This window comes from Typopeltis vanoorti, chromosome 19, assembly GCF_054136105.1.
Source record: "Typopeltis vanoorti isolate ZY-2024b chromosome 19, IOZ_Tvanoo_1.0, whole genome shotgun sequence".
NCBI lineage: Eukaryota > Metazoa > Arthropoda > Arachnida > Uropygi > Thelyphonidae > Typopeltis > Typopeltis vanoorti.
Window position 1 is genome coordinate 104466023 of NC_143567.1, and position 22192 is coordinate 104488214.

The following is a 22192-nucleotide window of genomic DNA, read 5'->3' on the forward strand; positions in this document are numbered from 1 at the left end:
TCTTTTGACAAATTGGACATTGGAACGGTTTCTCATTAGTGTGAATTCTGGAATGTGTTTTAAGACTTTGCGGGAGAGAAAATTTCTTTTGACAGATTGCGCAATTATATGGTCTTTCATTAGAATGAAATCTCAAGTGTCTCTTGACATATGATGCTGTTTTGAATTTTTGACCGCATATACTACACTGAAATGGTTTTTCATTGCTATGAGATCTTAAGTGATTTTTTAGATGTCCAGAAGTAGAAAATTTCTTATCACAAATAGTACATTGGAAGGGTTTCTCATTAGTGTGAATTCTTAGGTGGCATTTAAGATTTCGTGACCAAGAAAATTTCTTTTCACAGATTGGACACACGAAGGGTTTCTGATTAGTGTGAATTCTTGAATGTTTTTTAAGACTCCCTGGATCAAAAAATTTCTTTCCACAGATCGTACAATTATATGGTCTTTCATTAGAATGAATTCCAAAATGTGTCTTGAGATTTGACGCTGTCTTAAATTTCTTTCCACAGATCGTACAATTAAATGGTCTTTCATTAGAATGAATTCTAAAATGTACCTTGAGATTTGATGCTATCTTAAATTTCTTACCACAGATGTTACACTCGAATGGTTTTTCATTAGTGTGTGATCTTAAGTGTTTTCTAAGCTTTCTTGATTGTGAAAATTTTTTGTCACAGAGGGCGTTCATAAAGTGAACGCCCATTCTCTTATCCATTTGAAGCCTTCCTGAATGAGCAAATTTCTTCTATCAGTAATACTGAAAACCTAAATGTGTTTTATAATATGAGACAATTCTTTCCACAGATCGACCAGCAAAGGTATTCTGATTAGTGTGAATTCTTAAGTGTTGTTTTATATTTCTAGATTAAAATTTCTTATGAATATTACACTCGAAGGGTTCTATTGATTATGCATTCTTAAATGATCAAGAGACATTTTTGATTTCGAAAGCCACTTATTTGGATGAATTCTTAAGTGTGCTCAAAGATCTGTTTTTAAAAATTTCTTTCAACAAGCGATGTATTCTAATTTCTTAAAGTATTTCCCCATATTATCAATTGTTAATAATTGGACATTCCGTGTAACAGTCTTTTATCAATTTCTTTTTAAAAGTACTTCTCTATAATTGAGTATCAGTTAGTTCATTCTCTTTCTGCTGAGTGTTTTCTGTTTTATATTCACAAAATCAATTGCTTCCAGGCAATTTCCTTTTTTAAAAATGTTAATTTCAACTGACGTCTTTACTTGACTTACTCCGGGAAACACTCTTCATTTCAAGATTCCATTTTCGCATGGAGTGGTTCTCTACAAAAGAAAAAAAAATACCATTTTATATTCAATGTACACAGAATAATGAGATGAAATTGTTTGAAACAGAATTATATTTTGACAGAAGCGTGCTGTAATGTTTTGATTTTTAATAAATTACTGTTCTTTTTAAAATAACTAAATAAGTGATGTTTGCTACTTTTCTATTACGTGTTATTAGTTTCTTGGGAAACAAAAGCAATAGAATGGAGATAACTTGAATGCCATCTACTGTAGAATAAATAATATTGTCCGAAAAAAATAGTTTGCATAATTAGCAGTAAATATAGTAGACAAGAAATAGCTCAGCTACTGATAATAATGTACGTGTTTTAAACTGCTACCATGTGATATAACTTCAATCATCTTCTGAGGAAAGGAGAAAGACCTCTTTTAATTGCTTAAAAATTTAATTGACATGATATCAGTGAATTGAGCTTTTTTTTTCTTCTCAATTCTTATATAGCTTTTTCTTAACTCATCAATTTAAATTTGATTGATTTCAGATGAACATCATCATTTACCTTTTTCAGTAGTTATGGAGTACTTTAATTAAACTGTATTTGTTTTCCCATGACCTATTTACTTACCGAAGTTGTTAATGTCTTCTTGGATGAAGCAGAAGATGATGCAGATTGTGGGTTTATTTGTTAGAATTTCTAACAGCACACAACAACTTCCAAATGCTGAATCATCAAATGAAATCATGAATTGTCTGGCCAGTAGTCTTGTCATTAACTACGCCAACTTATTATTTAAACCCAGATTTCAAGAATTAATATTTGGTCAATTACCAATTCATTACTCGGTAATTACACAAATCTCACGTTTGTATCGATTCAGCTAATGTTGAATCTCTCGTCATTTTAGGGCAAGAATACCTAAGGAACATCATAAATCCACTGCACCGAATACAAAGTGTAACTCAAGGATTAGGTAATCTAAAACCTGCTCTGGTGACAAAATATGTCCCTCTATTCAAATTATTCCTGAGATCAGTAAGCATTTCACTGATCTCACATCAGTGTTAATAATGTATTGCAACCTCACTTTCGTTTCTTATGATCATTATTATTGCATATTAATGCACTTCTAGACTCAGTGTGAAAGACCTCCACCTCGTGATACATCTCATACTTATTTTAATTATTCTCTTCTATATGTTCTTCCATGCTCTCATTGTTTTCTCTGGTCACGTTTTCTATAGACTCTATATTCGTTTTCTATATTCGTCACACATATTATGGAAAATCATAATTTATACCTGAAGTCTTCTACACACTTGCAAATCCAGTTGATCTCACTGGATAACAAAACTTCACATAATGTTTGTTCCATCTTGTAGGATTTTCAACGACCTCAGACGATGCAGCATGCGGAAAGTATGCCGCGTAGAAATTCTGTTTACTCCGCAGCAAAAGTAGGTCCTACCTGTATTAAAGATGGGCGCCATTGCTGTTAGTTCCTCACACTGTAAGGTCCATTTATTTCTTTCCACTCAGTATACATATCTATATATGTAATTTACCTGCATATACAAGAAATACAACTTGTAGGTAGTGCATTTTAAAAATAAAATCCGATATTTTTGTGTAAATAATTAATATATGTGTTCCATCACATATTGTGATCAAAGCTTAAGCCTAACTATTTGAGAATTTTGATTTCCTGGGTTGTTGGGGAATTACAGATTTTTTTTTCTTTCGGAGATGTGAAGTATCACATTTCAATGATTTGGGTGAGAGATCTGTACCCATCTGAGAATTTCTACATATTATCAGTTGCAATTTGTTGCTATTTATTACTATACAATTGCTCATGAGCTAATCAAGTGATAATATTCAAGTATATTTGTAAATGTTTTCAGCATTTCATGGGTTGAAGATTCATGGGTCTTGGTGTATTGATATCAGCAGCAGCAGTGCACTTAATATTTAATCTTGAGGGGGGGACCGAGTTGAGCAGACGATTTGAGAATACACACTACGCATCGCATACAACCTATGACTGAGCATCTGCAATGCTCTCTAATTCATAAGTAGTATGGAAATAGAAGACACGACACAACACAAAAGAAAAAAAATTAATTTTAATTAGGAAAAGATTTTTGAAAAAATTTCTGTTTTTTTCCCTTTTTCTTTTGGGGGCACGGGTCCCCTGGCCCCCACTCTGGGTGCGCCACTAGATATGAGTAGTGTGTCATCTGCAAACTGGTATATGTGACTGTAACTATAGTTTCCATAGATCCTTTACAAAATTGATGGAACTCATTTTTGATTGGACTGGCTATAAGATTGCCCCATGAGGAATGCCAGAAATAGTTTCACTTCTGATGCTGCAAGTAGGAATAATTTTCGTAATGTTGGTTCTTTTTTTCGAAAAGTTTTCGTCCCAGTTGTGGATTTTTTGTCTTAATTCTACTGCTTGAGTTTTTAAAAATAGGATTGTGTGATAAATTGTCCCAAAATCTTTAGAGAAATCAAAGACAAGTGCCAATACGCGGTAGGTTTTTGTTCAGGGATGAAAAAAAACAAAAAACAAATTGAGGAATGAATTTATAATAGCATAAATATCCCCAAAAAGATACTAATTCCTTCATTGACGAAATTGGTATTTTGTTTTTGATTTATTTGGAATTTCTCTAGATATGTGGATTTTTTATTCATTATTCTTTCCATGATCTTCTCTATTACAAACAGAGAGGATATAAGCTTGTAATTGCTAATTTCATCGGAATTTCCCTTTTTTATATAGTGCAGTCTTCACATCTGGTGGTATTTTACATTTCTGAGAAATTATGTTTAACATTTGAGGAGAGGTTAAAAACCTAGAATAAAAAGGATAACAAACCAACTTCTGTAACCACAACAAGAACAAATTTTCAAACACTTCAAGCGCAATGTTTCATTAAATTGTAATAATTTGTTCTCATTCTTATAAAAGAATTGTTCTTTAATAACAATTTTTGTTGTAGGTGTTATTCAGAACTTTTCAGACCCCGCCCCTCGCGATAGTATTTGATCAAAACCAGGGATTGTTTGAAGTTGATTTTTTGATAACCACATCCAAATATAATAAATTTAGTTTAATCCTTTATCCAAGTGTGAGCAAACAAACTTTGCGCCTGAAAGTATCTTCAGGACTGGGGTAGGGTGGTACAACACCAGGGCACTCCTTGCAAAGGTGGAGCAAGCTACCAACACTCCTATCTCAATATCTCTCATAATGCAAAACACATCTCCTTGCGGATATGTCTAATGTTATGCACTAAGGGAAGGGCCACAACCCAGACTAGTTTCGACCTTAATTGAGGTCTCTTCAGTGGGAGCCAGGCCCAAGTGGAGATACCAGGCAGAAGCATTAGCAGGTCATCTCCACCTATAGTAGTTGCCAAATGGTGTGCCACCCTTTTTTAATAAATTACTCTGGATTTAGAGAAAGATGTTGAAAGTTTATTTTTCACTTGGTTAGAGTATAATAAATTTAGTTTAATCCTTTATCCAAGTGTGAGCAAACAAAGTTTGTGCCTGAAAGTATCTTCAGGACTGGGGTCAGGTGGTACAACACCAGGGCACTCCTGGCACACCATTTGGCAACTCCTATAGGTGGAGATGACCTGCTAATGCTTCTGCCTGGTATCTCCACTTGGGCCTGGCTCCCACTGAAGAGACCTCAATAAAGGTCGAAACTAGTCTGGGTAGTGGCCCTCCCCTTAATGCATAACATTAGACATATCCGCAAGGAGATGTGTTTTGCATTATGGGAGATATTGAGATAGGAGTGTTGTAGCTTGCTCCACCTTTACAAAGAGTGCCCTGGTGTTGTACCACCCTACCCCAGTCCTGAAGATACTTTCCGGCGCAAACTTTGTTTGCTCACACTTGGATAAAGGATTAAACTAAATTTATTATACTCTAACCAAGTGAAAAATAAACTTTCAACATCCAAATATTTTTGTGTTATCTAAGAAAACCAAAAGTTATTTTTGTGTCTGGACAGTGTTGATGTTTGTTTTTCTAAGACTGGAAAAAGTCGCCTTAAATTTGTAATTTGTTCCCTTTATATATTATTAAATTTTTCCGTTAGTTCTTACTTAAACAGTTTTTGGAAGACTGCTGGACAACATTCTTGCAGGCAGGTAGAGGTGATATTTTATCGAGTGCTTCGTTTATTTTTGTCCATGTTTCTTTCATTTTCCTTTTATTGGCGTAAAAAGTTCTTCTTTTTAGCTGATTCCATAAATAATTTTTGGGTATATTTTAATTAATAAATAGTCGTTTAGAAACAATAGAGATTAATCTCGTTAGCTACTCTTTATTTGTCGGGTATCTTTCTTGAATATACGAAGCATCGAATTGAAGAAAGGGATAATTCTTCCCGATTGCATTATACACCGCCATGGGGTTTTCGTAATTTCTTCATCGACAATACTATCGTCTGTTACTTTTTTCACCTGCTTTGATCTCAGTAAGGAGTTGAATTTGTTTCTCCAGAACAGGAATATGAATGCAAAGTGGTGGTCTACTAGTTTAGAGTTATTAGTTGGAGATAAAAGTCTGTTTTTTCTAATGCGGTCTATACAGGATTGTGCTGTTTTCAATTTTCATATCCTCTCTAGTATGAGAAGAAATGATTGCTATGGACCCAGAATTAAATTATATATCGAAATATTTGTAGTTATTCTGATTCCATGTTTTTTTGTATTAATGTTCGTGTCTCCTGCTATAATTATATGTTGAATATAGTTGTTGTTTATTTTCATTATACATGTTTCTAGTTCGTCTAGAAATAGCTCTGGATATTCATCTGATGGCCTATAAATGCAATTCAGTAGTAAACTGTGGCCCCTGATAGAGTTCTCTAGCTTTAAACAAATGTTTTCAACTGTCTGAAATTTCGTTTTTAGCTCAAGAACTGTGGATTTTTGTTTAATGAAAATATTTATCCCACCACATTTTCTTTTTTTCACAGCAATTATAGGTATTGGGAAACTGTTTATGTTGTATAGTGGAAGTTTCAGTTAATATTATACTAACTGTATAACTTATGTGTTCACTGAGATATACCTGAAATAGCTGCCAATATTTTTAAAGGAACGTACGAGTATATTAATATGTAACACTGTGTATCCATTTGCACACATGAATTTCTTTTCTCTTTCATCAAATACATCAAATAAAATCTGGTTTACTGGGATTTCTTTGATATGATTAATTTTGTCCATCACTGACAGGTTTGAAGAATTTTCGTATTGACAAACAAGGAAAATTTTTGCAATTTTCCCAGAATAATTTCGTTAGTGACAGCCACGTTTCGTGATGTAACAGTTTTCTTCATGTATATTTTTGTGTATTTGAGCCATAGGTATTTGCAGTTCTTGTGTTTTTTGTTTATTATTATTATTATTATTATTATTATTGTTGTTGTTGTTGGAAAAAATTCCTGTATGGAAACAATTATAACGATACCCAAATAATGCAGCTTTAAATTCCGAATATAAGCTAACAAGGAATCACTTCCCAATGTATATGCAAAAAGAAACAATTACAGAGACAAATTAACCTCTGCACAAAGCAACATAAAACAATCCTGGCATCTGATCAAAGAGATGCTAGATTGCGTTCCCGATACCATCTCCTCTGAAACCATAAAACACAGCTTCATAAAAGACGCAAAATCTACTCAACAACTAGCAAATGACTTTAACCAATACTATGCAGACTTCATCCAAGAACAGCACAGAAATATTTCCCCAATCACAAAACGCGATCCTCCACTTTCCACAATCAAAACAGACATTATGGTTCCCCATAAAAGAAGGAGAACTTCTCTCTGTAATAGATCAAATGAAACCAAACAAAGGCCCAGGAATTGATGGCATAATACCTAAGGATATCAAGCAACACGCAACTAGCTTAGGCCTTATCCTACTAAAATTAATAAATACAATATTTAAAACAGGACAGATACAAAGTATGTTAGAGACTGCCATATTCACACCCATACATATACAAACATGGAAAAAGAAATTTAATCTGCAATTACAGAACCATAGCAACACTACTAATCATCAATCAAATTATGGAGAGAATCCTACTAAAGAAGCTCACAGCATATACAGAGAACTTTCCTATTATCCTTATAACATAATACGGTTTTCAGAAAAATAAGGGAACAGCATCTCTCTTGGAAGACTTTTAAGACGTAATTAATACCGCCAAAGATAAAAACAAAATTCCCATCGTAGTCATTATCGATTAAACTAAACCATTTGACATACTCACACAACAAACCTTATTAGAAAAGCTGAGGCATGTTGGAATAGATGGGCCTCTGCACAGGTGGTTTACAAACTACCTTCAAAATAGAAACCATATCACACGTATCGGGTCAAACCGAAGTAGAGAGCTACCAGTAACCTGTGGAGTGTCCCAGAGAGCTCTACGCTCCCCTACTCTATTCAACATTTATGTGCACGATATTAATATATATTAATCCCCTCAAAGGCAAGATTTTCCAATATGCAGACGATACAGCTATAATATGCATTCATAATAATGCAAGCATAGCCTAAACAATTATGCAACATGACATAAATCTGCTCATAGACTGGCTTCAAATACTCCATACGCTTAAACTAAGATAATCCAAAATGAATGATATTCAGAAATCCACAGACCTGATCAGTTTATAACAAATATATAACCATCCAACATCCACTCTCCATCATAAAAACACAGAGAACAATAAAACTACTAAATTCACTCAGGTTGAAACAATACAATAACCTTGAAATTAGTTCAATGCAGATATGAACTGGAATAACCACATAAACCATCTACAAAAAAAAAAAAAAAAAAAAAAAAAAAAAAACCTCCGAAAAATAACTGGCAAACTCCACAGGTTACCACGCTACCGGCTAAGACGTCTATAGACGTCAAAGTTATCATGGATGCGAAGTGCATATTAATATTGCAATACCATTGGTATTACATTGAAATATATGATGTATACGAAGCGTATGAGGATGCGTATTTGATCCATAATGGCCGGTAAGGTGGTTTAAAGACATAGTTCCCACACACCTAAAATATGCAAAGCACTGCCAAAATATAATAAGATACGCTATAACAACGTATACTTTCTTTGCACCCAATAAACTAAATAGATTAATGAAGTTAGACTGTTAGAGGATAAAATTATAAAACTGATCATCTTTTGGGAACAAAGCGCCAATAACGACTTTATATACATTGCAATGCAATGTCAGAACACAAAATACTGACAGCGAAACACTTATGTTACTGTGCAGGCTTGCTGAAACATTATTTCGATGGCAACTACAGGACAGTCAGAAATACATACTCATCTGAGAATTTGTGTGTGTGTGTGTGTGTGTGTGTGTGTGTGAATTTCTCAACCTATGGCTAACCTGTCAAACATCAGTCTACTACCCAACACAGCAAAGAAACCAATAAATAATAACTAACTGGTGTCATCCTCAGCTTTTCTTAACATGTTCATTACCAAACACGCGATATCGCGCGATGCGAGTTCTCACCAAACGGCCTATCACGCGTTATCGCGTGGACGTCGTTAACTAAATAAAAAAATAAAAAAAAGTTGGCCACCACACGAAATTCCAATTTTCAGCTTGGCAATGAAAGTGTTAACAAATAAGCATCAAGGATGAAAGCTGAGAAATTAGATCTCAACCAAAATCAGGGGAAAATATCCATATAACACATTTAAGTGCTGTAGTTACAGCGCTTAAATATTATAAAATCAAAATTGTAAATATATATAACTCATTGATAAATGAATAAATGCTGTAAAAAGCAATATTACTCAACTGCAGAAACAATAAATTATTAACTACAGTAACTATTATTAATACATTATACCAAAAGAAAGCACTAAACCTGTTTTAAATATGGAATCATGTGTGTTGTAAATATGCAATCACAATATGTAATAGTAGTAGGGGAGCCTCTTCTGACAAGATCAAGATGAGATAAGGAATCGTGACGTGATTGGTTGATGACGTCATTGTGGGCGTGGCTTCATGGGTGTGTAAGGTTTGGAATTTCCGTGTGGGCAAGTGTGTCACTGGCTTCTGTTGTTGTGTTTTGGTTCGCGTATGGGATTATGGGTGATGATAGATAAGGATTCGTGTTGTGATTGGTGGTGCACTAGTGACCAGATGAAGATCAAGATAAGATAAGGAATGGTGACGTGAATGTTTGTTGTTATGAGATGTAGATAAGTGACGTCATTTGTTATTTGTAAATAAATGTCGTCATTTGTTATTTGTAAATAAGTGACGTTGTTGTTTTGAATGGAAAAGGGAGATATATTAGAGATAAGGATTCGTGTTGTGATTGGTGGTGCACTAGTGACAAGATGAAGATCAAGATAAGATAAGGAATCGTGACGTGAATGTTTGTTATTATGAGATGTAGATAAGTGACGTTATTTGTAAATAAATGTCGTCATTTGTTATTTGTAAATAAGTGACGTTGTTGTTTTGAATGGAAAGGATGATATTAGTGGATAAGAAATCGTGTCGTGATTGGTGGGACACTTCTGACCAGATCAAGATCAAGATAAGATAAGGAATCGTGACGCGAATGTTTGTTGTTATTGAGTTTGGAATGATAATTTAATTTAACTATATTCTATGTCACTCAAACATACAGTTTTTTTTCTTCTATAGATGGTTGTACTAATTTTCCAATACATTTTGGGCATTTCTTTCCTGTTAAAGTGTGGGAATTCTTAGAGAAAGTCGTGATGGCTCTCGTGTTTCGAGTTTTTCTGAATAATTAATTATATACTTAAAAAACCTGTCCTTAAACACACATACACACACACACACATATACATATTAGATATAAAAAATCGCTAATGTATCCATGTTGATACTCTAATATATACCCTATGATTATTCTTATGGAAAAAAAAAAAAAACTATTCAGTATTAAAATTACGCTTACCAAAAACATACGAGCAGTTGTTATGTTTAAGTTAAATGTGACACACATCTGTCATTGTCGTCTGTGGAAATTCTTAGAGTATGTCGTGATGGCGGGTGTGATTAGATTTTTATGAATAATTAATTATATACTGGTGTCACTCAAACATACGGTTTTTTTTTTATTTTTATTTTTTTTTATTTTATATAGATGGTTGTACTAATTTTCCAATACATTTGGGGTATTTGTTTCCTGTTAAAGGGTGGGAATTCTTAGAGTAAGTCGTGATGGCTCTCGTGTTTCGAGCTTTTCTGAATAATTAATTATATACTTAAAGTACCTGTCCTTAAACACACACACACACACACACACACACACACTAGACATAAAAATTGCTAATGTGTCCATGTTGATACTCTAATATATACCCTATGATTATTCTTATGGGAAAAAAAAAAAAACTATTCAGTATTAGAATTACGCTTACCAAACAACATGCGATCAGTTTTGTTTAAGTTAAAAAAGTACTTACAGCTTTCCAGATGACTCTTCGAAATTCGATTATTCCAAAATAGTTCAATTTTATATCCACAACACAACACAAACACAAAAACCACAAAGAATGAAATTTCTGTAAATACTGTAACCTGAACTAGTTACTTCGTCCTTTAGATTACGGAGCGTAGATAGTGAGGTTTCGTCATTGCAATATCCCCCAGCGAGCGCTTTTCTTCAAAGGGGATGACATGAGTCACAACCGTAAATTGTGAATTTATTTTCCAATTTAGATTACTATCCGAATGGTTCTTTCTCTGTTTAATTCCTTCCCACAGTTGCTCATGCTATGTTTCCTAAGCATGGTAGGAGAGTCTATGCGCCTTTTTGTTTAGGGTAAGTGTAATTTCCTGTTTTCGAATTCCGAGTGCTGTTAAGGTATGGAATTCTGACAAGTGAAATTATTATTTTTTTTTTCAAATTGAATGGCTATTTTCTGTATTTTAAAATTCAGTTAACTACATATTATAACCAGAATAACTGAGTAAAATAAATAAATTGTGTGTGAATTACTTTCCCACACTGTTAATTTTCATTAAGCTAGTTTGTAGATAACTGAGTGACTCATTTCCGGTCAGCCAGTCATCGTTCTTTTCATAGCCGTATATAGCGCTTACTTCAAAGGTAAAATATTTCCAGGGTAGTGTATTAGTCAAGCTTTCATGTGAGTAATGTTTACAATAGTGTTAGGTAGCAAAGATTTGTAAATGACCTCATGTGATCTTTGAGACCTAACTTGTTCGCATCACTTCCTATCCTACACATATTGCACTCAAGCTTAATGTTGTGACTAAGAGTTTTCGAGGTGTTACTCTACTGATGGGTAGCAAAGGTTCGTAATTTGACCTTGTCTGATCGATGAGAACTAAATTATTCATTGTCACATGTTGTGATTATTGGTTTTCCATTGGTTCTGATTTTTCCCACACTGTTAGTTTTCATTCATTAACTTTGTTTCTAGATAACGAACAAATAAGACTTTTACTTCAATGAATCAAAAAAAAAAAATTCTCTGGTTACTTTGTGGCATGAAATTTCACAAGGAAAAAAAAAAAAAAAAAAAAAATGTTATCTTCTTTCTTAAATTTGTATAACACATCTACGACACCCAATTTGTTCATTTAATTTACACATTTTATTGAATGAAATATTATTTACAAATTGTATTTACTGAATCTAACAATACAGAAAATAAATAAATTGAAAAATACATCAAAGGTTCTTCCATGGTTGTGGAATTACCATCGTATGGTTTTGACAATGTGATTCTCATCTGAAAGTTAATTTTCATTTGGTGGTTGTTTGTTGGGAATTTATTACTGTAGTAGTAAAATTAAGGGTTGCATATTTATATTTTCGAATCCAATACGTATACTTCAGAGAATTATTAAAAGCACAGAATCTTTCGTTATGTTTCCAAAAGCATTTAAAAGTACACATTATGTTTTCACGTTTTGGGCATCCAATTTCATTTAAATCAAGAACAGGCCTCCCTATTATCTTCGTTAATGTTTTTGATTTTTCTCTTCCTTTGGCAAGTAATATATGATATTTGCATGTTGATTCTATCATCCAATCTCTTAGTTTGTCCAAAGCTAGTGAACCAATTTCCCACTTCAGCTGATGGTTATATTTTATTAACCAAGAATTCTGTTTTTTAACTCTTTCAGGTAATTCTTTCCAACTACAAGGTGATTTTGTCACTGCATATCTTACACTAAAACCATCAGAAATACAAATTTTTTTAGGAAATAAATTTGAACTGCTATTCAACAAAAATTGTACATCAATTATCCCAATGATAAGTGAAAATTCGTATTTTTCACCCACTGTCGATTTTTCATAATCGTTTTCCTTCATTCTTCTTCTTCGATTACTTCATATGGCACCACAAATAAATAGTTATTTATTATTATTTCACTGATTATTAGCTCTGATCGTATACTTTATGGTAACTTTCGTTTACAAAATTCTAAACAATTAGAACTTTTCACAAAGAAACTTTCAATGAATTTGTGGCTCACCCATTATTTTTGCATTACCAAACACAAATCACAAAACAGCAGCTGCAGTGGATGAACGATTACCTTAAGTCCAAACTCACTCAACTCTCTGGTATTTCCTTATAGTACTGTTTACACTTACCATCCCCTACCCTGACCGTTCCTTCAAAAATGAACCTTTGCGCAGATGACTCAACGACATGTTTTCACATGCTGTTGGATATACTGTTGGTGTGTTTTTATCTTACTTTGTGTAGGGAAAGGTAAAATTTTGTATATGTGTTATCTGTAGAGTACTAACATTTTCTCTATGCCAAACTTTAAAGAAGTGTTAAAGTCACATTTTGTTGGTTTAATTAGATGCTTCTCTCTTTCTCTCTCTGTAAAATAACCAAATTCTAACAGTTTGGATTTTCGATTATGTGAACGATTTGTTTTCAGATAACTCAAATAATGTCAATAGATAGCATTAGACAATTTCTAAAATAATCAATACATGGATTTTCGTTTTCAACACTTTTTTTTTCCTGTCCTGGCATTAATTTCACAGTTGTGATTTTTTAAAATAATTAAACAGAATTGCATTAAGATATAAAGTTGTGGATTTAAATATCAAGATCTAATCAGAATAACTGAGTAAAAATTCACTGTGGAAAAACACAACAACAAAAACACATCTTTGTTCATTTAAGTTTACAAATGCACATTTTATTTTGCTGAAATACTATTTACAAGTATATTCACTGAGAAAAATTCGAAACATGTAATTACCTAAAATATTTCACAATATTTAGTTAGACTCTTAACATTTTCCAAAGAGTTCAATGAATAAAATTTTTGTTACTCACTGTTTCTTGGTTACATTACATCAAAATAGCTGGTCACGCAAAAGAATTTTTAAATCAGATACCATGGTAACCACACTTCCATACATTTGATATTGTGTCAGTCTGGAAATGACACCATGCCTCGCTAAACATTCTGTGTATTCTGTTGTCAGCAAATATACACAAACAGTTTTTGTAAAATGTTCGTAAATGTCCCAAAATAAAGAATCTTTATCGAATTGGATAAAATCTTGAAAATCTAATTTTACCATTGATGAATTTAAATGTTGAGCGATAATTTTTCCCATTAATCTGACAGATGGTAATTCAGTTTCCAAAAATAGTAAATGATTATTAATGTCGTACATTTTTGTTGAAAATCTCTCAGCTTCTTCACAACTAATAGAAAAAACCTTACTTCCAGCAGCTCCTGTATCATCAAGTATTAGTTCCCCATCTTGGCATTTCAGAATATAACAATCACCGAGAAAAAATAAAAAAACGCGTTTTTTTATTTTTTTCCAAAAAAGTTTGTTTTTGGAAAACAAACAAACAAAACACGCCCACAATGACGTCATCAACCAATCACGTCACGATTCCTTATCTTATCTTGATCTTGATCTTGTCAGAAGAGGCTCCCCTACTACTTGTAATCATAATTTTATTAATAAAAAAGGATTGAATTTAAAAAAAATAATCAATGTTTATCATATGTAATGAAATGTATGTACGTATGTAATGTATGTATCACATGTAATTTAAAAATGTAATAATAATTTTAATAAAATAAATTCTTAGTCACATAAAAAAAATATTATTATTATTACGTAACTTCCAGGGAGCTCAGTGACTCATCAAGGAAGGCAGTGATGTAGCTAGCATTTTTGCCGCCCGGGGCGCTCGCTGACTTTGCCGCCCTTCTCAATACACACCAAAATTACTGCAAAAAGTCAAAACGACGTAGAGGGAAATAAATTAAAACACCATGTTTATTTTTGGAGTAAAACTTTAATTCCAACATTCTAAAATGTTATTTTTTTTTATTTTTCTATTAGCAAAATCGTCGATGGCATTGTCGAAGTCTGTTTCATAGTAATGTAGGTAATTCTCGCTCAACTTTATTTTGAAAAACTCCTCTCACAACTAGCAACACTTACAACGATTGTGAGGAAAATTCGCTGCAGTATTACAATAGTTAGAACTGAGTTCTCGAGACTGTATTTAGAATTAACTGCAAAAGTTTAAAAAGGTTCAAAGTGCCGCACGGGGCGGACTCCCCCCCCCCCCCTCACACACACACACCGTCTCTAGCTATGCCTCTGAGGAAGGGCACCTACTACACAACTATCTCCACCACTCAATCCACCAACTACAATGAGGCGCAACTACCATCGCCATCAACCGACCATCGAATGCATGACATTGTTTTCAGAAATTATTTATAATTTCAATTATAAATTAAATTTAATTAATCTCTTTTTTCTTTTTTCTTTTTTTTTTGAGCCTGTTGCACAAAGAAAGGCTATTAAATGTTCGGGGTTATCTTTTCTTCTGCTTTGTATTTCTAACTGATTTTATATTTTCTTTAAATCCTTTCACATAGCTTAGGAATTCATGCACTCTTTCAGTGCGAAATTTTGAAAATTCTTCCTAAGTGATTAATTCAACATTTATTTCGTGTGTGCATGCTGAGGGTTACTTTTAGTCTTACGATTTGTTGATTGCCTGTGTTTTCCAAGAAGGCATCTTGATGTATGTATTGTGTTGAATCTACAGAAAACATTTCTGTTATATATATATATATATATATAAATATATAAATACTCTGTATTTATTAATAATAAATAAAAGCTATCCTTCCGAAACCCCTTATCAGGGGTTTCGGAAGGATAGCTTTTATTTATTATTATTTATTTCGTGGCACCTCCAAGGAGTCGCAACATTCACGAGGGAGGGCACGTATACAATTCTCCATGTCTACCACTTAATCCTTATACGCCATCTACTGCCCATCCCCGCCACCACCAGCATCTCTTTAAGCAGGATAAAAAACAAGAGTTTTCGTTAAAAAAAAACCTGCCATCGTTCGTATGAGATCGGCAAACTGACCTTCAACTGAAAAAAAAACAAAAAAAAAACATATATACAGCATTAAGATTCCTCCGTCACAAAAAGGATCGAACTTAGGTTTCTTCAAATCGAAGGGCATCACGATATCTCCCTTCAATCTTTAATTAAAGAAACATCGCGTTCTTCCCATTGCGTTATGGAGGCGCTTAATACAGTTTATTCAGAACTTTGTTCATGATTTATTGCACTAGTTTCGGTCTTAATCTGCATTGCTCGTTTTGCTCGTTCTTTGCAGAGGTGACATAGCGCTACTGGGAATTAACTTTTAAGGTTTTCACGTTACATATAATCTCAGATATCAAGTAGCAATCATAGTGCAAGTTGCCATCGTAGCTAAGATTGCGTACTCGCCATTAATAGGCAGGTTCTTATCACTGCGCCTGCATATATACGTCTATCATTTGACAGGAATATTTATATTTTGACAGTGCTAGTAGCTTTAGTATTATTATAGTGAAAGATTTCTAAACCACACAGCCAAAGTAGAATGAAAATCGGTAAGTCATACCTGAAGTTAGCTGCCCTTAGTCCTTATATGCATGAGAAGCCTCTGCCCTGGAGTAAAAGAACGTCGGGTCGAAGGTCTCCTATGCGATCACTTGGAAGGTCACTTGTTATGGACAATAAGACAAAGCAGGTATAAATCACAAGAATCGAAAGACATTTATAAAACCACAAGTTTTCAGTTAAATTCACAGTCTTTTTTAAAAAAGCTGAACTTGGCTGACCATAATTTACTATCCGAACTTAATACGAACTTTAATCACATTTAAGAAAAGTGTTGATTACCTACAATATAACTGCAAATTAACAAGGAGCACAAAATTCACACGTCTATACACAGTGCAGCAAAGCGACACCTGTGAACAGATATGTATAAAATAAGAAAATAGTAATGATAATAATATTAACATAACATTGATTAATAATAATAATGATAATAATAATATTTTTTAACTGTAATAACATTTTATTTATCATCACACAGGGTATTTACATATATACAATAAAGTATACTATTATATTTTCTGTTCAGTACGAAATATAGAGTACAGTGATTTTTTTAAATATAAATGTACATTTTTTTTCAATATCAATATCATAGCTTATTATTATACTGCCTATTTACTTACACACAATTAATAAAAATAATATTTTTTAAAACTCTAATAACATTTTATTTCTCATCACACAGAGTATTTATATATATATATATATACAATAAAGTATACTATTACATTTTCTGTTCAGTACAAAATGTAGAGTACAGTGATTTTTTTGAATATAAATGTACATAATTTTTTTTCAATATCATATCATAGCTTATTATTATACAACCTATTTACATATAAACAATTTATTTTTTTAATATCAGTGTCTTTATTATTGTTATACACCTTTTGTTACTTTTTTTCTGACTGTTTTGTTATATAATCTGCATTCTTTGATTATGAGGATTAGGAGGATAAACGAATGAGGCTGATTAATCCCACCTACTTCGAAACTTGGGTTAGCTCTTATGAAGACAGTGGGATTAGCCTTCAGTATTTATGTTGTTGTACAGTTTATGGATGGCATGCATGCAATGAATGCTGGTGATTTGTGCTGTGCATATTAGTGTTAATGGTATATTAACTTGGTATTTTTTCCAGAGTTCGTGTTTTAATGTTCTGTAGTTATGTACGTGTTTTAAATTTCTTGGTAGGTTGTTGAGTTGCGTGGGTATCTGATGTGTGACATTGGTTGTTGCGTGTATGGTGTCCAGATCACTGTTGACACTATTTTCCTGTGTAATGTTTCTAATTTTGTTAGGTGGCTATTTGATGTGTTTCCATAGACTGTTATACCGTATTTGAGTAGGGATTCGCAGATAACGTGATATAGGAGTTTTTTTTTTTTATGTTGGATGGAATAATGCCTTTTACTTGGAAGAGTTTCGCTGTTGTGATGCGGAGTTTGGTATGTAGGTATTCTATATCTTTTGTTCATTTAAGGTGGCAATCTATGTAGAGACCAAGGTATTTTGCATGTGTTACAGGTTTGATTTCGGGACAGTGGTAGGTTTTTTAATTGTTAATGCAGCGGTTTGTGTGACAGTGTATCGATAGTGGTGCGGAGCGCATGATTCATGGGTTGTGTATTATCATCATCTGTGTTTTGGCGACGTTGATTAGAATTGCGTTTCGGTAGAAGTATGTTGTGATTTCATTCAGGTCATGTTGTGCTTTGGAGAGAGCCGTGTTGATGTCTGTGTGAATTGCTAGTAGTGCGGTGTCATCTGCGTACTTAAATATTTGACTTCTTATGGCTATGTTATGAACATCGATAATGAACATGTTGAATAGAGTGGGTGATAATATGGCACCTTGAGGGACACCATGTTTTATTTGTATACCCTGGCTGTGACATGCATTTATTTTTGTTATTTGTGTTCTGTTTGAGAGGTAGTTCTTGAATCATGTAAGCAGTATTCCACTTATACCTATTGAGTATAGTTTGGTGAGTAATATGTCATGTCAAGTGTATCAAATGCTTTGGATAAGTCAAGCAGTATAAGGACGGCATACTTGTTTTTGTCGAGAGGAGCTTTGTTTATCGTGTCGGCTATGTCTTCAAATAAAGTGACGGTGTTTTTGTTTTCTGAAAGCCATATTGGTTTTGTGAGATGATGTTGTACTGTAAATAGTTGTATATTCTGGTGTGTGTTATTTTTTCTAGAATTTTTGAAATGACTGGTAGGGTAGGTATTGGTCTGTAGTTCTGAGTATCGTTTCTTTTGCCATGTTTGTAAATTGGCGTAATCATTGCAGTTTTTGGTTGTTGTGGAATAATGCCAGTGTCGAATATTATGTTCACGAGCCTCTTAAGATTTATTTGTTGAAAGTATATTATAAGTTATAAGGTCTGTGAGTCTTGTTTTGCCTATTCCTGGAGTGGTCTTTGTTTTTAGTTGTAAGAGTTCTTCTTTTAGTTCCTGCTACATGCTACTACTACTACTAATAATAATAATAATAAATGATCTAACCAAAGTGCAGTTATAGAATGATATATTGACACATGAATGAAGCATCAAAAAATTAGGGCCAATACAAGCTGCCCAAAGAAAGTAGTGTAAGCCTGGGGTCCTGCATCCCAGGAAAAATTGTTCGTACGTACTTGCCTAACAGTCCCATGATATATGCATATTTTATCATCGAGAAAAAAAAAAAAATATATATATATATATATATATATGGGAATAAATTTTTAACTTGGGTATATTGTATATTAGGATAACCAAGCAATTTTATATGCTTGGTTATCCTAATATACAATATTCACCACTCTCCAAGTAAAAATCCTAGCTCTAACACCCTTGTTAACCACATTCTTGCCCAGCTTCCATGTATGGCCCCTAGTCCTCCCAACACCAGTCCTATTCTCAAAAATATCTTCTGAATTAATCTTATAGAAACCCTTCAGTAATTTGAATGTCTCAATCATATCAACCCTTTTCTGCCTATCAACCAATTTCTGAAACCCACAAATCTTCAACCTGTTCTCATAAGGTTCATTCCATAGACCTGCTATCGTCTTGGTCACTCGTCTCTGAATCCTCTCCAACTCCTCCCCATCAAGAAAAAACCCTGTTGCCCATATCTGGGCACAGTAGTCTAAATGGATTCTTATCAAGACTCAATACAAAGGAACAATAATCTGTTTGTCTCTGTTTGTTAAAGTATTTTTCAGCAACCAAGTGATTTGATGAGCTGATTTAGCCACTTTTGCGGTGTTCCCCCCTAAATTTCAACTCCCTATCTACCAACACTCCCCATCCCTGGCCTCGTCAATCTCCTGGAGTGCGGTTCCACCAATGTGATATACTGCTGCTAATATTTTCAACCCAAAATGCATAACCTTACACTTTGCCACATTAAATTGACATCCATTCTCCTTAATCCAGTCCTCCAAACTATCCAACTCATCTTGCAAAAATTTGACATCCTGTGCACTCACTATTGCGCTACCCAACTTTGCATCATCAGCAAACCAATGAACACTTCCCCGCAGATCTTTTTCTGTATCGTTAATAAAAAAATTGAAAAGTAGTGGTCCAAGAACAGAACCCTTTGGCACACCATTTGTCACAGGCCGTCTTTTGGACTCTACTCCTGAATAAACCACTCTCTGATATCTCTCCATGAATCACCCTCCTATCCATCTCACCAACCCTATATCCATCCCATATGCCGCAGTTTATTTATTAGAATTCCATGTGTATCCTGTCAAATGCCTTAGCAAGGTCCAGTAGAATCACTGTAAACCCATTACTCTTATCAAGTTCAGCCGACACTGTATTATAGAACGTGAGCAAGTTACTGAGGCATGATCTACCCTTCACAAAACCATGCTGTCCCTCATACAGTATCCCATTTTCATCTATCCAATCTTGTATTTTCCTCTTGACTATTTTCTCCAAAACCTTGACAACAATTGCTGATATGCTGATCGGCTGGTAATTTTCAACAGCAGTCTTGGAACCTCTTTTATGCAGTGGAACTATTTTCCCCATCTTTCCACCCCTTGGGACTAACCCAGACCCAAGACTCAAATTAAACAAAATGGTCAAAGGCACTGACAATTCTTTAGCTGCTTCTCATACGACACGAGCTGGTATACCATCCAATCCCACAGATAAATTGACATTGAGGTTTTATAATAGACTATTCACCTCCACTTAATTCACACAATTCCCGTATAAGGTGTTATTTCTTTCATTTCTGCAATGTGACCACCTGGATGATATACTCTTGCAAAGTGCTTACTCAGTAATTCTACTATATCAATTGATTTCGGTTATCTCCCTATCATTGGCATTCTTTAAGATCAATCTGCCGTATACATTTTTTCTTTTACTTGCAACATATCGAAAAAACTATTGGGATTCTCTATAGCCTGCATGGCTAATGTTCTTTCATAATCCACTTTTGCTTTTCTTACCACACTTGTTACCCTTCTGGCCTGGGCTTTATACCGTTCATATGCCTGCAGGTCACCTTTCTCCTTAAATTCTCTCCAAATTTTTTTCTTTTTATTTTAGAGCTCAAGCTTAATGATGTTATTCATCCATTTAACCCCTACTTGGTTTATTATTCTGAATCTAGGTATACAGTCAGCCATTGCCTCATGCAAAGACTTCTTAACCGCCTGATGCACTGTCAACATCCATCCCTTGCAGTTTTACATGCCATGGCACTGAACCAATCAAACCCCTAAGCTTGTCATACTTACCAACCCGATAAGTTCACATGTAATCTGTCTTATTTGTAAATTCCACACCTTTAGCCACCTCCCAAGTCAAGACCCTATGATCACTCTCACCAATTGGTCGCAACATGGTCATATTCGTTACAGTCAAATTCTCAGATGCATTTACTAGGTCAAGCACTCTCTGATCCCTAGTATTTTCCATTACATGCAGTGACAGATGGTTATCCCTTAATAACTGCATAAAATCAATTCCTTCCTCCCAAGTGTCCTCTCCTCCTTCCAATCAATGTTACCATAGTTGAAATCCCACCCCCATATTAATTATCCTCTTTCCACTCATTTCTTCTAATTTCTTCTATTTGCTTATGCATACTATCTCCACCACCTATTCCATCACCTGGTCTATAGCAACACCCAACTGTATATTTTGTTCTGCTAGTCTCAATCTCACACCTCAAATGTGCTCTTTTCTCTATCCTGCAGTTCCACTGCTATTCTCCTTGGCTGTAGCTCATCAGCTATCATCAATAACACTCCTCCCCCATTTTATTCTCCCTGTCACTCCTGAATACACTATACTCCGCACATTCTATCCCACTAGATATATCATCTTCTGTCAGCCATGTTTCACTAATGCCAATAAGCTATTGGCATTAGTGAAACATGGCTAACTAATGCCAAATAAGCTAACTAATGCCAAATAACTAAATAAGCTAACTAATGCCAAAGTATTGGCCTGGAAGTGCCAACCAAGGCCAAAAATTCTTCGTTCTTGTTCCTAATACTTCTAGCATCAGTATTCATGAATTTCAGAAGCCCATTTGACCCATCCCTATTTTGATGCCTTATACTAACTATCCCATTCTGATTTGTTGCCCTTCGTACTCGCTTGCGCATGTTACATACATTCATACACTCAACTGTCTCCCTAAAGTCTGCATATCTACTCCCTCCCCTAATAACTCTAGTTTCCCTGATTCTGCACATCCACTTCCACTTCTTTAAACAACACATTTTCAAGTCTCTGTACACCAAATCCATTCAAATGTAAACCATCCATCTTATATAAATCTCTTTGCCCATCGAACTCACTCCACTCATTCACAAATTCCACAGCACACCTCCTGCATAATCCGCG